Raw genomic sequence first — 12,239 nt, 5'->3', positions numbered from 1 at the left:
GCTGTTGACCTAATCTGCTTTATGTCTGAATAGTTACTTTCGGCGCAGCATGCGTACCAACCCCCATTGGTTGGTAGAAAAAGTGACTGACATTATCTTTTGAGATCTGCTTTTGCCAAGCTTTATCCAGTACCTTTATTTGAACCGCCCATGCCTGTTACTGTTCCCTGTCAGCTTTATCTTGCCCCCTGCAGCTGCCATATCTTTTGATATCTTTTGCTTTTGGATTCTTATGCTTTTTGATATCTTTTGCTTTTTGAGATCTTTTCCCCTTTTCTAGGATTGTGTTCCCTAGGGTTTCTCTATAAATAATAGTATTATTTTTCCTAACACATCACACACAAAACACTTAATCTCTCCTGTTCTCTTGCTCCTTGCTCTCTCTGCCGTCTTCCTCTCTGCCTCCGTCTTCCTCCTTGTTCTTCCTGCTTTTCCGGTAATATATATTATATATAATAGTTTACTTATTAATTATGCTAACTTATAATCAAGACTTAAAACAAATCATTAAAACAATAATCTTATTTATAGGTTAACTTGTGCTTGTTTAAAGTTGGTTCTTGCTTTATCTATCACCGCATCGTTTATCATGTGAGTTATCTCGTATCTAATCCCTTTTTATTTTAAATGCTTTGGGATGTTCATGTGTTCATACAAAACTTGAGTCTTAAACTTGTTTATGAACTTTAGTCGCGCAGTATCCCATGTGTTGAGGACGTTTACTTGGCTGTTTATTTGTATGTGTGTATCATTAACCGCTTTGTTCGGCCTATTCCGCAGTTCCGTTGGTACCATTAGTTGAACACGGGAGACCTATCGTTTACGGTTTTCTTTGTTTACACTTGCACAGATGTTTTCTCGTTTTTATGCTCAATTGGGAGCATGGATTGAACTATGATCTATGAACTATCTTAGGCTTGATCACAATCTGATTACACCCTTGTTAAACTCTAGACATACACGTGTTGCGCGCAGATTTACTGTGATTATCTATGATTATCTATTAAACTTGATTTCTCACCAACACGCAAGTGTTTGACGTTTATTTTAACACATGTTCAGGTTTGCAGTAGCTGTTTTGGAGCTTGTGGACACGTAGGACGTTTTTACTTTTGGACCTAGAATTAAAATGTATCAAGACAAGTTAATGTTGTTTGAATGTTATAATTTATGATATATTGATTTATGTTTGATTTATGTTCTTTATTTTCCCCGCTGCGCGTGCGCGATAAAATGTGTATTAATAAATATTGACACCAATAGTGTCGCGAGTAATGAAGCAATATGTGGCGCCCCGATGTATAATCCGCCTTTGGTCGGGGTGTTACATTAAGCATTTTCAATATTTTATTATTATTTTATTCGGATATTATGCCTACCTTTTCTTGGCTTATTAAAACCCTACACATTTGAGCAGCACTTCAACTCCCTTTGCTCTTTTCAACTCTCTTTGATCAACACTTCCCTTGAGCATGCCAATTGAGACACCAATGCTTCACGGCACGCACTTCAAGATAATTGTTGGTACGTCGGGATAGTATCACCTTCTTGATATACACGTCGTCAGGTGGTGGTACGAATATTGAGGACACGCTTATCAAGGAATCGTGGCACGTTTATCGAGGTTGATCAAAAGCACGTATTTTGAGGTGTAGAGAGATGTTAGAGAGAGAGATATGTGTGAGTTTTTGGTGTGAATTATGAAGAACCCGTAGCCCACTATTTATAGGCAAATTTTAGATCCCGTCGCGGTACGCGACGGTCTCCTGGCCAAGCCCGTCACGTATCGCGACGTAGGCCTTCTGTGTCACCATGTAGACCTGCGTGTTGCCACGTGGTGACACATTGTGCCACCGTCTGCCACGTGGTACACGTGTCGCGATGTGTCAGGCCACGTCATCGCGATACGCGATGACGTTGGTTCAACCAGCGATCGCGTATCGCTGTTGACCCCTTCTAGAACCTTTGACTAAGCCCCATCGCGATACGCGATGGGCTTGTCTTTTTTCCGTCGCGTACCGCGATTGGACAAGATAACATAATTTTTACTTTAAACCCTAAGGTTTGGAATTTTGGCATTTTTGGTCCTTTGATTTTAAGTTGACATTTTTGGCTCGAAATTTCCGTGATGTTACAATTCCTAACCGTTTAACACCCATTAACCCCCACGGCTCAAGGCCTAGCTCGTTATTGTCATTAAGATTGAACCTTTAATCCTAAAAACGTTCTTTAAGCTAGATCTAGGGTTTCCTTCATGAACCGTATCCAACCATGAGCCCTTTACGTCCATTTTAATCATCAAGTTTGAAACTTTATGATTTTTCTAGACCCGACCTAGTTTATGTTCAAGTTTCATGACTATCCATTCATAAAAATGTAAGCTTTAAGATCAAGAACATACCTTTATGTGTTCTTAGATTACGGTGTAGTTTGATGCTCAACGATGATCTTGTATCTAGCTTGAGAAATCACTATCTGTCGATATTTGGCTTGGTTTTGGCCTTGGATCTCGTTCTCTCTCTTGCGGCCAAAATGGAAGGGTTTGTGTGTGTGTTATGGAGGTGTAGGGGATATTATGGATAAGATGGATGGAAATGGAAAGATTTAGGGTTTAAGGGGGTATTTATACGCCCTTAAGCCCATGGACCTAAGGCCAATATTTCCTTTTTAGTTCATGATTAATTCCATTTAATTAGCCTACTTATCTTTCCCATTTACCATTTTACTATTTATTAACTCAAGTAAACTTTTCCGTCATAACGAGTCAATATACAATATTATTATTACTCGAAATTTTGGGATGTTACACGTAAGCAAATAATCAATTAATAAACTAACATAACTTGATAAAACAATCCAAAAGAAGAGTAAAACTAACTCGAACCATAATCGTCTTCAATCAAGCGTGATTTGGTTGTTCAATAACAGTTGCTATTAGTAACAAATGAAAAACATAAACTATCAATAAACAATCGAGCAATAATAGCTGGGATGACGACAATCGATTAGGACCAGATTCTGATAACGTTAGTCGCTAATACTAAGCATATTATACATAAATATATATTTAATTTTAAAACTAAAAGTTTATTCGGGTTATTCGGGTTGACCCAAAACTTATAAATCAAACCCGAGAAACCCAAATTACTTCGGTTCGGGTTGATCTTTTCTCGGGTTCGGGTCTTTTGGGTTAGGTTAGTTCGGGTTCGGGTACGTGTTTTCTCGGGTTGGGTTTCGGGTAAAAGTGACAGCCCTACATTTAGCTTGACTGAAAAAGGTTTAACGTATTCACCTGTGACTGTCTGTTCTGAATGATGTGGTGATCTCGTTTGAAAACCTTTGTGAATGAATGAATGATTGACCTATAATAAAATAGGTTTATACATACTCGGATCGTCTCTTAATCCGGCTACAGACCTTTAGTCTGATTTTGATAGTTTTAAACCTTGATTGATCTTTTGTTTGAATAAAAGATTTTGGACATGAATTCTCTCTCTTTATTTGCTAATCATGTGCTATGTTTTTTCTTTAAGAAGAAATGTCTATGATTTGTTTCTTCTTCAAGAAGAAACGTTATTTGTCTATAACCTTGATATATATAAAATCTTATGTTTCTTATTTTGACTATACCCTCATGTATATTATATTTCTTAATTTAAAGAAACATTATTTTATCTTAACATTTGTATTTATTTTGATCAAGGTCTAGGCTATACCCCTGACTAGGTCTAAGCCATAATAATAAAATAGCTTAAGCATAATTCCTACCTTAAATGGGTATTCGGTTATAAAGCTTAGAATGAACAGGCAGCCCTTCTACTACTCGTCGTGTGTCCGGGTATGAAACGTCATAACTCCGGAGTGGCGTCAGGATAGCACGAAGTTCGAGGCACGGGGTACTCGTCTCGAGTTGATATATCGTCGGAGTATGATACAAAACTCGCGACACAACAACGGCTCATCGGAATCCGGGAAATGACTCGCTCTTTGAGGACGACCGTTCGAAACCGTCTAGCTCCATCGTTACAACTACCTTTCTTTCTCACTCGGCCCTATTACTTTCTGTTTAATTTATTTTTCTTTGTTTTAGCTTTCCTCTATCGTTTTTGTTCGGGATTTTGAATGTATATATATAGATAATAATGATGACTTAGCATATAAACAATGAATGGTGTCTTCACTATATTTACTTACTTCATTATGAAGACTTCCTTATTAATATTATGCTTATATATAGTTTTTTTTTTTGAACGGCAAATTTAGGATCACTCACGGACCACTGGAGTATAGTATGCTTATATATAGTTATTATAATAATAATAAGAGATAAAGTTGGGTAGTATTATTCTTCATCATGAAGAATTCGCAAATTTTGAAATTATAACATGATTTTGTGAATTGATGTTTATTTATATAATTTTGTGAATTGATATATAGAAACAAATCACGTGGCCTCACAAGTCACAACAGAGTTTTCTTTCATATTTTATTTTAAGGCATGTATGAAGTTATGTTTGTTCTAAATATTTAAATGATATTCTATAATAAAAATTCGTTTAAATATTTTGTAATTTAAACGATCACTTATTCTATTGATATATTGTAACTCAAATGATCACTTATTCTTTTAAACGTTAAGTAATAATATTTGAATATAAAATGAAACATTTAATTTATATACACAAACAGTACTTTTACACCGCTTATTATGTCAGGTGATACATTTGGTTTTCCAACTTACAAAGTTGATATTTTGAAACAGAATTTTGACGGGTGTTACATTACTTAATTAGAAATAAGCACATAGTGGTCGAAACCCTAACACATACTTAATCACATTACACAGACATGACAAGGATTGAACATCACGACTATACCTTGCGGTTGTCTCCTTCCTCTTGGACTCATTGCTATCATGTAGCATTGTCCCCCTTCCCCGCACCCTTGTTCACACAATCATGCAATATATCGACTCTAATGAGTCAACTCACATCATGCACACCACAAAAAGATAGCACATATTCATAAGGCTATGCCGTTATGCCTACTATCGGTTACCCCGATATCACACAACAAACACGTACTAGAAAAAGCAAGACTACCCCTAGTTTGCCGCACTAGCTAACTAACACCCCTTGTATAAAAGCATCCCGAGAGCCCAAGCTCCCTACCTGTCACACACAAGACTATCATAAGATTCTACAAGTCATACACATACCCTAGTCTACCATAAGACTCTGCATATCGTATACACACAAGTATACCATAAGACTACATATCGTATACACACACAAGTATACCATAAGAATTTACGTTAAACCGACTATGGTTACCCATGAAGTCCCACACCCGTACTCTTACAAGGTGTAAAGCCCCTCAATCAAGGCCATGTCTCTAACAGACTACCATAACCCGCTTTTAAGTCAAATATGATTTAAAGCAACATTTATATGACGAATGCATAGTACAAATAAAAACAAACATTTTTTTTCTTCTTTAATATGAGTATAGTACTACTCGATTTATTTGTAATTTTTTAAAATTGGGGTTTTTTTCAACTAGGTTTTGTACATGATGTTTATATATATGTTCATGGTGTTTTTAAGTTCTGTATATGACGCTTTAAGTTTTGTACTCTGCCTAGGTTTTCGAACATGGTTTATAAATTTTTGTCATGGTGTTTTGCCACTTGGCTTCCATTTTCAACATGATGTTTTAGGTTGAACATGGTAGTTTAACATTCTACACATGGTGTTTTACACTTTGGCGCCAATTTGCACATGATGTTTTACATCTTGTCACCAATTTACATAAAGGTGTTTCATCTAAGTGTCACGCTTGGGTGTGAAATTACATATTGTGTTTTACACACTTGAATGTTTTACACATGGCTCGTTTTTTTGGCACCAATAATACAAATGATATGAACAATGAGAATTGCACAATACATGTAAATTTTACTTTAATGAAAGCGGTAAAATTGGAAAACAAATATTTAATTTCATCTGCTCTTTCTTTGCCTTTATCTCCTCTGTTATCATTTTTTCAAAAATACAAAAATGTACACATATTTATGTTGTGTATATGCAAATATGCATTTGAATAAAATATTATTACCATCTTCGGGTTGATATTATGGGATTCTCGAGTTGGGTTACTTAGGTTTGAGAATTTTCAATCTAGAACCAAAACCAGACCCTAATATCTCATAAGTTTTCAGGATTAAGTTTTATTGGGTTGGGTTAATCAAGTTATGAGTATTTTACCTACAAAACTATATAAATAAAAAAATTAACCAAAAAAGTGCTAGAACTAAAACAACATAATCATCATCACTTGTAGCGTAAATAAGCAAATTATAAACCACCATAATCAAAATCAGAATAATTAAACAAATTAAACTAAAAAAGTTCAATGATAAAAAAAAAGTCAATCATAAATGTCTTCCATCTTCACGCTAGGTTGTTTGTTCTTTCCTCCATTCCAATGCTGTAATAAAAAGAAAGCCAAATAAAATAAGTATTATCATTGTTTAGATGTAACATAAACAAACATTATAAATGCTAGCTAGTAATAATACCAAATAAAATTAGCATGGAACATGTTTTCCGGCTTGACCGAGAAACCCAGAAATGGGCAACAATAACCGAATCGAATTAGTAAGTTCGAATTAGGGTAGCGTGAATGTGCGTTCGAGTTTCATGGATGCGACTCATATATTTAGGCTAGAATATATGTATCTGATGTCTCAATTAATCATATACGACTCATATCTTCAATGAGTTAATCTTTTGGCTCGAATCATTGTATCTGATGTCTCAATTAATCATGACGTAGCCAACAACGACTAGATTCCTAACTCTATAGCGTTTTTACAATTGGTTAAACTTACAAAAGCATAGAAGAATTTCAATTATATTCTATCTTACAGTATTAATTTTATAATTCTTAAAAAATTCATATTTTTTATTGACAACCGGATGATGACATATAACATACTACTTCCTCCGTCCCTCTACAAGTGACATGGTTTGAAAAACACAAAATTTAAGAAAGTTTGAATAAGTGCACCTTTTTCTTAACAAATAACTATAATGCATTTGACATATATAAAAAGACAAAATTTAAGAAACTTTGATGATTGTATTTTAAGGGTAAATTTGTAAATTAATTAATAAAGTTTGAAAGTGGACATTTGTAATTAGACAAACTAAAAAGAAAATGTGGACACTTTCAAAGGGAACGAGAGAGTAATATTCATAGAAAGTGTTATTTACAACATGTTGGATTTATTAACCCATGTGTATGTTTTTCAATGATATTTTTATGTACGCGACATTCTAAAGCGTTGATTAAAAAAACACGCTAACCCTAAGATCACAACTGGTCATCGTCCACATCTGCCCCATCGATTCCGTCCATCATTATCGTCACCGTCCAACGATTCCATCTACTGTCGAAACCACCATCCACCGTCGTGATATAGTCACCATAGCTTTTTGTTCACATGTTTGTTTAGCTATTTGATAAGAATTGGATTTAAAGTCAATTCATTAATTAAACTTTAAAATTGATCCAATCATCAATTTGAAGCTTCAATCGATCTATTTTGACTTTGAGTGATGGGTTTAACCTTGAACTTTTTAGGTGTAAACCTTGAAAGTATTAACGTTTTAGGGTTTGGAATATGATTTGAGTGTATCTGTTTTTTTTTTACATTGAGCATGATTCACATACCTAATTAATGTACGTTAACTCAACCCTATATACACACATATATGCATATCACATAGTATGCATATGCCCGTCCCCCATCAGTGTTTTTTTTTTTGTTATGACCACTGTCAGAGAAAAAAGAAGCGATGGATTTTGTAGGATTCCCAATAAATTCTTCGATTCTTCAAAATATCAAGGGAAAACAAGAGGATGGTGAGGATTTTTTATTTTTTAGCCCATTTGAAGGATATCTTATATTTTTAACGTATATATTGTCTAATAGTGAACCACAAAAGAAGATAAAACTTACAATAAAAGTCTACTAAGCAGACTTGATGGTAAAGATGGTCTGAATCACGGTTAGAGCAAACAGGATGATTCCGGCAAATAGAGCAATAATACTCCATGGACTGCTAAAGTAAGTACGCTTCAACTTGAATATATTTTTTGACCAGTAAGCATTGCAGTACGTAGTCAATGTTTCATACTGTTGGCTATAAAAGAAATCTTCACATATAACGTTTTTGCATATTCCTTTGATCATATCAGCGGCTTCCTCATTTGAACCCATATCATGTACAAGGACTTGTGAGTCCACCAACTTGGTAACATCTTCTTGAGTATGCACTAACATATTCATGGCAAATGCATATGATGTAATATAGCTGAAACTTTGACACGACTGCTCGTATGCAATGAGATTCCTTAAAATCACCTCTGTGAAATCATGAACATACAATACTGGGAGTTTAACAGTAGGTTTTCTCCATGACCCAATACAGTGTGTTTAGTTTTACTTCTATTTGCATATCCCATTCTGGTTCTTTGTTAGGTTTGAACTTCAAGCCTGCCCTGTCTAGATGTACAGCCAAATGCTTTCTTGAAGAAAAGTCAGCTGATTTAATATCACTTGGAGGCTTGTAATATTCATGCAGAAGGCTAAGAATATGAGGTGTGGTGATATTATTGGAAATACGGTCGTGTTTTATATCTCCCATAAAGAGGTTTAGATTATCAATAATTGGACGGATATATTTAGTAAGGGAGACGTAGTGATTTTTCAATATAGTGCAATCGTAAATTTGATCAAGAACAAAGAAAGGGATCTGGTTTTCTAGCAACACCAAGTCATAAATTATAGTAGTTTTTCTTTTGAATACGATTCATAGTATCCCGAATACCAGTAAATGAATTCAAGGATGAAACACGCATCAATAACCATCATGTCGGCTATTTCAGACTCCTCATAGGGCTTGGTCCAAGAATAGCATTCCTTGATCTGTTTCATTGAATTCTTTACCTTCCGAAAACATAACTCCAATATTTCCTCCTTTGGGACACCGGTCCGACACAGCAGATTATGGACAAACCTTACTTTTTGTCCTTCAAATGCTTGCACATTTTTATGTTCTCTGTGCAGAGGTCCAATGGAGACTACGCGAGGTTCAAAAGAACTTGGGCTCAGATCTCGTAGTATACATGGCGCCATGTAAATTGATGGAGCAATTCTGTTCGTATTGATGTCTGCATCTTCATTGACACGCTTAAGAAGGATTTTGACGCTCTGTTGAACATTCATGTCTACGTCTCAAAGCCCCGAATCTGTTTTTGATAGTGAATCTCAATTATGAGTAGGTCAGAACATAAAAAGTATCGTGGGCGATTATTGAGATCGATCTGTATTATATAGTTTTACATTTTATTATCTGATTGAAAGCACAATATCAATATCAAGTGAAACAATAAGCTACAGGTTCTTTGATCATGTTGAAAATCAGTTTAAACAATTTAAAGTTCACAAAGAACACAACAATAGCAAGGAGTCATAAAATCCCACATTCAATATCACAAACTAACAAACTGAAATTCCGTTGACTCATTTTCAAACAAAAAGAAAGAAAGAAAGAAAGAAAACTTAAAATCACAAATGAGAGGAATCAGAACTAGCAAAACTAAAACATAAGCAAAGTTTGCGTTACCGGACCTTAAACGGAGTCAAAAGATAATTATGGAATAGGATGGTCGTGTAGTAGATCTGATCAGCTGAGTGTAGAGAGACTTGAGAGGTGAAACACTGAAATGGAAATCCAAACGCAACGTCTATTTAGCTTTACTCATTAAAACTTATTTAGTTTTTTTATTGATCGTGTCTCTTAATGCATAATTTTCTAATTATCAATATTGTATTGTATTAGTAAGTATTATAACTGACAGCTTAAGAGTATACTAAATTATTTTTTATAGTTTCCAATACAAATGCCAAAATTTAAAGTCAACTATCTGGCTCGTAGATCAAACGTGGACAGGATAGTAATTACAGTTTAGTTTATGCATACAAAGTATAAAATAAAATATAAACTCGTTGACCTAGTTATCCTGTGTTGACTGGTTGATCCAGTCTAAGAAGATAAATCTTGTATATGTTAATTTAGGGGTGCAAACGAGCCGAGCTGCTCGCGAGCTACTCGAGATCGGCTCGTTAAAAAGCTCGAACAAGGCATAACTCTATGATTATAGAAGGGGTGAGTTGGATTAGGTGTCACATGCGATGTTAGATTAAATTTGGTTGCGTATTATAAGCCAAGCCATTGTTGGTTTTAAAAAAATTTATTCCCTCCATCCTAAAATAGACATAATAGTTTAATTGTATGGAGTGTATGAGTGTATGTGTAATACGATAATTTCATTCATTATTGGCCCCTACATCGACTGTATATGATTTGGTAGGCAGCATAACTGAATAAAAAATTGCATACCACAAGTAATAATACTATAATAACATGTTTTTGGATTGTGAAATTCACCCGAGCGGGGCTGTAATGGTTGGCTCGTACCAACAACATAAAAAGCCATGAATCTCAACTATAGTGGCAACAACAAGTATCGCACGTGCGCATTAGAGTTCAAAATTCTCCGCTTCAAACATGGTCGGATCAAATGTGATAGTGGTAAATTGTGTAGACCTCAAAATGTTCACCGGATAATAAGGCGTTAATGTATAAAATTAAAATATTTTGAGAGAATTTATTTTCAACTGAAGTGAGATGTATATACGTAAGATGTAGATATGTACAGAAATATAGGCACTTTGTTTAAGCTGAACCAACCTCAAGTGAGAGGCGCGAATGACTCGCTTTTGTAGCATTGTCGTAAATGTGCTTACCCGATTAATATGCTCATTGACATACAAAATGTTTTTCTTTTGTTGGAAGTTTGTGAAATGTGTAAAATATTAAGGGGATGTTATTGATATACACACAATAGTCTTTTGTATGTTGTTTAGCGATGTTAAAAACACAAGGATGCACATATTCTACTAAAAAGATGGATTCTTTTCATTTTCACTTCTGAAAAACACAAGTCCACCATAAAAATGAAGAACTATAACTAACGTTGGAAACCAGAAACCCTAAGCTCAATAATACTAAATCGATACCTTGTTAAAATTGACTTGTTTTAACCAAACCAAATTGATACCTTTTTAAAATAATTTGTTTTGACCCAAACCAAATTAATATGTTTTAAAATGACCTTATTTAACCCGAACCAAATCATTAACTTTTAAGAATGACCCGTTTTAACCCTAACCAAAATCATTACCATTTGAAAATGTCCCGCTTTGGTTTTCATTAAGCATAAGTATATTTTGAATATTGATATGCAACATAATGTTAAGAAATGAGGTAAAATATGATATCAAGTTATACTGAAATATGCAAACTAAATCTTTAAGATCTTAATAAATGTTATATCTAGGAACTTATATTAATATATGTCAGTTGCAAAAACATGTTTGTCGGTCTTTTTTTATAAATGGGTGTCAACGTCTCATTCATCACAAAATCACGTAAGAATGTTTATAGAGTTAACATGTAAAATAAGTTTTTAAACATATTTAAACTGGTCTTATACTGTATTAGAAGAGTTATAATCTGTCCAAACCAAATGGTATCGAAATACAAGTTCCGACCCATTTTAGTGTCAATATGCATTTTTGTAATGCTTTAAAGCACGTATAACTCTTTAATTAACCCAAAACCTTTTATAATAGTTTTTTCATCATTTAAAACATTATTTTACATAAAAATATTATGTGAAAACCATCCAGGCCCGTTTGAGTTGCCTACCGTTTACGCACTTTTAAACGTGTTAAACGTGTAATAAACATAGGCTGATGTGGCTATTAACTGATCCAAAACCTTCTATAATAATTTTGTCTTTTAAAACATTAATTTAACATAATAACAATCTGTAAAAACTGCCCAGGCCCATTTGGTTAGCGAAATCCCGTTTTCGCACTTTTAAACGCATTAAACGTAAGCTTATGCATATATCGAGTTGACCACATTATTTGACCAAAGTAAATTGATTTAGATAATAACTACACTACATTTGAATTGATGTACATGTTCTAATTATAATAATAATAACTGCACAGCTTTTTAACCAACCTGGTTTGAGGTGTTAGTGTGAATCTGTAAAGTCGAACTTTATACGAAAGTGACATTATTCCTAAAGTGCAC

At 34.3% G+C, this 12,239-nt stretch overlaps 1 pseudogene; it reads right to left on the bottom strand.

Annotated features, from left to right (window-relative positions):
- Window positions 1–7,850: 7,850 nt before the first annotated feature.
- Window positions 7,851–9,526, bottom strand: LOC143532132 (UPF0481 protein At3g47200-like; annotated as a pseudogene).
- Window positions 9,527–12,239: the final 2,713 nt, after the last annotated feature.

The sequence above is a fragment of the Bidens hawaiensis genome, unplaced genomic scaffold (genome assembly GCF_021521415.1).
Source record: "Bidens hawaiensis isolate Kalapana, Puna unplaced genomic scaffold, B.hawaiensis_p1.1 tig00009361_1, whole genome shotgun sequence".
Classification (NCBI taxonomy): domain Eukaryota; kingdom Viridiplantae; phylum Streptophyta; class Magnoliopsida; order Asterales; family Asteraceae; genus Bidens; species Bidens hawaiensis.
The sequence above is the reverse complement of the archived record's forward strand: the minus strand, read 5'-3'. Positions and strand labels throughout refer to the sequence as shown.